The sequence below is a fragment of the Macaca nemestrina genome, chromosome 13, assembly GCF_043159975.1.
Source record: "Macaca nemestrina isolate mMacNem1 chromosome 13, mMacNem.hap1, whole genome shotgun sequence".
NCBI classification, from domain to species: Eukaryota; Metazoa; Chordata; class Mammalia; order Primates; family Cercopithecidae; genus Macaca; species Macaca nemestrina.
In genome coordinates this window covers 88,953,773-88,959,217 of record NC_092137.1, presented here as the reverse complement: position 1 = coordinate 88,959,217, position 5,445 = coordinate 88,953,773, and positions in this window count along the sequence as shown.

Genomic DNA, 5,445 nt, shown 5'->3' with positions numbered 1-5,445 from the left:
AAATTAACAGAACACTAAGCAGTTTCTCAGAAAGCTTCTTTCCAGATTTCATCTGAGCATATTTCCTTTTTCACCATAGCCTTCTATGTGCTTCCAAATATCTCTTTGCCAATTAAACAAGAACTGTCTTAGCGAAAGGCTTCTTGAGGGGAAAGCTGTAACTCTGTGAGATGATTTCACAGAACACAAAGAAGTTTCTCAGAAAGCTTCTTTCTCTTTGTTATCCGAAGATATTTCCTTTGGCCCTATAGTCTTCCACGGGATCCGAAATATCTGTTCTCAGATTCCACAGAAATAAGTCTAGCAAAGCGATCCACGAAATACAGATGTAACTCTGTGAGATGAATTAACAGAACACTAAACAGTTTCTCTGAAAGCTTCTTTCCAGATTTTATCTGAGGATATTTCCTTTTTCACCATAGCCCTCTATGGGCTTCCAAATATCTCTTTGCCAATTCCACAAGCACTGTCTTAGCGAAAGGCTTCTTGAGGGGAAAGTTGTAACTCTCTGAGATGATTTCACAGAACACAAAGAAGTTTCTCAGAAAGCTTCTTTCTCTTTGTTATCGGAGGATATTTCCTTTGGCCCTATATTCTTCCAAGGTATCCGAAATATATGTTCTCAGATTCCACAGAAATAAGGCTAGCAAAGAGATCCACGAAATACAGATGTAATTCTGTGAGATGAATTAACAGAACACTAATCAGTTTCGCAGAAAGCTTCTTTCCAGATTTCATCTGAGGATATTTCGTTTTTCACCATAGCCCTCTATGGGCTTCCAAATATCACTTTTCCAATTCCACAAGAACTGTCTTAGCGAAAGGCTTCTTGAGGGGAAAACTGTAACTCAGTGAGATGATTTCACAGAACACAAAGAAGTTTCTCAGAAAGCTTCTTTCTCTTTGTTATCGGAGGATATTTCCTTTGGCCCTATAGTCTTCCAAGGGATCCGAAATATCTGTTCTCAGATTCCACAGAAATAAGGCTAGCAAAGAGATCCACGAAATACAGATGTAACTCTGTGAGATGAATTAACAGAACACTAAGCAGTTTCTCAGAAAGCTTCTTTCCAGATTTCATCTGAGGATATTTCCTTTTTCACCATAGCCCTCTATGGGCTTCCAAATATCACTTTGCCAATTCCACAAGAACTGTCTTAGCGAAAGGCTTCTTGAGGGGAAAGCCGTAACTCTGTGATGATTTCACAGAACACAAAGAAGTTTCTCAGAAAGCTTCTTTCTCTTTGTTATCGGAGGATATTTCCTTTGGCCCTATAGTCTTCCAAGGGATCCGAAATATCTGTTCTCAGATTCCACAGAAATAAGGCTAGCAAAGAGATCCACGAAATACAGATGTAACTCTGTGAGATGAATTAACAGAACACTAAGCAGTTTCTCAGAAAGCTTCTTTCCAGATTTCATCTGAGGATATTTCCTTTTTCACCTTAGCCCTCTAATGGCTTCCAAATATCACTTTGCCAATTCCACAAGAACTGTCTTAGCCAAAGGCTTCTTGAGGGGAAAACTGTAACTCTGTGAGATGATTTCACAGAACACAAAGAAGTTTCTGAGAAAGCTTCTTTCTCTTTGTTATAGGAGGATATTTCCTTTGGCACTATAGTCTTCCAAGGGATCCGAAATATCTGTTCTCAGATTCCACAGAAATAAGGCTAGCAAAGAGATACACGAAATACAGATGTAACTCTGTGAGACGAATTAACAGAACACTAAGCAGTTTCTCAGAAAGCTATTTTCCAGATTTCATCTGAGGATATTTCCCTTTTCACAATAGTCCTCTATGGGCTTCCAAATATCACTTTGCCAATTCCACAACAACTGTCTTATCGAAAGGCTTCTTGAGGGGAAAGCTGTAACTCTGGGAGACGATTTCAAAGAACACAAAGTAGTTTCTCAGAAAGTTTCTTTCTCTTTGTTATCGGAGGATATTTCCTTTGGCCCTATACTCTTCCAAGGGATCCGAAATATCTGTTCTCAGATTCCACAGAAATAAGGCTAGCAAAGAGTTCCACGAAATACAGATGTAACTCTGTGAGATGAATTAACAGAACACTAAGCAGTTTCTCAGAAAGCTTCTTTTCAGATTTCATCTGAGGATATTTCCTTTTTCACCATAGCCCTCTTTGGACTTCCAAATATCTCTTTGCCAATTCCACAAGAACTGTCTTGGCAAAAGGCTTCTTGAGGGGAAAGCTGTAACTCTGTGAGATTATTTCACAGAACACAAAGAAGTTTCTCAGAGAGCTTCTTTCTCTTTGTTATCGGAGGATATTTCCTTTGGCCCTATAGTCTTCCAAGGGATCCGAAATATCTGTTCTCAGATTCCACAGAAATAAGGCTAGCAAAGAGATCCACGAAATACAGATGTAATTCTGTGAGATGAATTAACAGAACACTAAGCAGTTTCTCAGAAAGCTTCTTTCCAGATTTCATCTGAGGATATTTCGTTTTTCACCATAGCCATCTATGGGCTTCCAAATATCACTTTTCCAATTCCACAAGAACTGTCTTAGCGAAAGGCTTCTTGAGGGGAAAGCCGTAACTCTGTGATGATTTCACAGAACACAAAGAAGTTTCTCAGAAAGCTTCTTTCTCTTTGTTATCCGAGGATATTTCCTTTGGCCCTATAGTCTTCCAAGGGATCCGAAATATCTGTTCTCAGATTCCACAGAAATAAGGCTAGCAAAGAGATCCACGAAATACAGATGTAACTCTGTGAGATGAATTAACAGAACACTAAGCAGTTTCTCAGAAAGCTTCTTTCCAGATTTCATCTGAGGATATTTCCTTTTTCACCTTAGCCCTCTAATGGCTTCCAAATATCACTTTGCCAATTCCACAAGAACTGTCTTAGCCAAAGGCTTCTTGAGGGGAAAGCTGTAACTCTGTGAGATGATTTCACAGAACACAAAGAAGTTTCTCAGAAAGCTTCTTTCTGTTTGTTATCGGAGGATATTTCCTTTGGCCCTATAGTCTTCCAAGGGATCCGAAATATCTGTTCTCAGATTCCACAGAAATAGGCTAGCCAAGAGATCCACGAAATACAGATGTAACTCTGTGAGATGAATTAAGAGAACACTAAGCAGTTTCTCAGAAAACTTCTTTCCAGATTTCATCTGAGGATATTTCCTTTTTCACCAGAGCCCTCTATGGGCTCCAAATGTCACTTTGCCAATTCCACAAGAACTGTCTTAGCGAAAGGCTTTTCGAAGGGAAAGCTGTAACTCTGTGAGATGATTTCACAGAACACAAAGAAGATTCTCTGAAAGCTTCTTTCTCTTTGTTATCGGAGGATATTTCCTTTGGCCCTATAGTCTTCCAAGGGATCCGAAATATCTGTTCTCTGATTGCACAGAAATAAGGCTAGCAAAGAGATCCACGAAATACAGATGTAACTCTGTGAGATGAATTAACAGAACACTAAGCAGCTTCTCAGAAAGCTTCTTTTCAGATTTCATCTGAGGATATTTCCTTTTCACCATAGCCCTCTATGGGCTTCCAAATATCTCTTTGCCAATTCCACAAGAACTGTCTTAGCGAAAGGCTTCTTGAGGGGAAAGCTGTAACTCTGTGAGATGATTTCACAGAACACAAAGAAGTTTCTCAGAAAGCTTCTTTCTCTTTGTTATCGGAGGATATTCCCTTTGGCCCTATACTCTTCCAAGGGATCCGAAATATCTCTTCTCCGATTCCGCAGAAATAAGGCTAGCAAAGAGATCCACGAAATACAGATGTAATTCTGTGAGATGAATTAACAGAACACTATGCAGTTTCTCAGAAAACTTCTTTCCAGATTTCATCTGAGGATATTTCCTTTTTCACCATAGTCCTCTATGGGCTTCCAAATATCACTTTGCCAATTCCACAAGAATTGTCTTAGCGAATGGCTTCTTCAGGGGAAAGCTGTAACTCTGTGAGATGATTTCACAGAACACAAAGAAGTTTCTCAGAAAGCTTCTTTCTCTTTGTTATCGGAGGATATTTCCTGTGGCCCTGTAGTCTTCCAAGGGATCCGAAATATCTGTTCACAGATTCCACAGAAATAGGCTAGCAAAGAGATCCACGAAATACAGATGTAACTCTGTGAGATGAATTAAGAGAACATTAAGCAGTTTCTCAGAAAGCTTCTTTACAGATTTCATCTGAGGATATTTCCTTTTTCACCAAAGCCCTCTATGGGCTTCCAAATATCACGTTGCCAATTCCACAAGAACTGTCTTAGCGAAAGGCTTCTTGAGGGGAAAGCTGTAACTCTGTGAGAAGATTTCACAGAACACAAAGAAGTTTCTCAGAAAGATTCTTTCTCTTTGTTATCGGAGGATATTTCCTTTGGCCCTATAGTCTTCCAAGGGATACGAAATATCTGTTCTCAGATTCCACAGAAATAGGCTAGCAAAGAGATCCACGAAATACAGATGTAACTCTGTGAGATGAATTAAGAGAACACTAAGCAGTTTCTCAGAAAGCTTCTTTACAGATTTCATCTGAGGATATTTCCTTTTTCACCATAGTCCTCTAAGGGCTCCAAATGTCACTTTGCCAATTCCTCAAGAACTGTCTTAGCGAAAGGCTTTTTGAGGGGAAAGCTGTAACTCTGTGAGATGAATTAACAGAACACTAAGCAGTTTCTCAGAAAGCTTCTTTCCAGATTTCATCTGAGCATATTTCCTTTTTCACCATAGCCTTCTATGTGCTTCCAAATATCTCTTTGCCAATTAAACAAGAACTGTCTTAGCGAAAGGCTTCTTGAGGGGAAAGCTGTAACTCTGTGAGATGATTTCACAGAACACAAAGAAGTTTCTCAGAAAGCTTCTTTCTCTTTGTTATCGGAGGATATTTCCTTTGGCCCTATAGTCTTCCAAGGGATCCGAAATATCTGTTCTCTGATTGCACAGAAATAAGGCTAGCAAAGAGATCCACGAAATACAGATGTAACTCTGTGAGATGAATTAACAGAACACTAAGCAGTTTCTCAGAAAGATTCTTTCCAGATTTCATCTGAGGATATTTCCTTTTTCAACATAGTCCTCTATGGGCTTCCAAATATCACTTTGCCAATTCCACAACAACTGTCTTATCGAAAGGCTTCTTGAGGGGAAAGCTGTAACTCTGGGAGATGATTTCACAGAACACAAAGTAGTTTCTCAGAAAGCTTCTTTCTCTTTGTTATCGGAGGATATTTCCTTTGGCCCTATACTCTTCCAAGGGATCCAAAATATCTGTTCTCAGATTCCACAGAAATAAGGCTAGCAAAGAGATCCACGAAATACAGATGTAACTCTGTGAGATGAATTAACAGAACACTAAGCAGTTTCTCAGAAAGTTTCTTTTCAGATTTCATCTGAGGATATTTCCTTTTTCACCATAGTCATCTATGGGCTTCCAAATATCTCTTTGCCAATTCCACAAGAACTGTCTTAGCGAAAG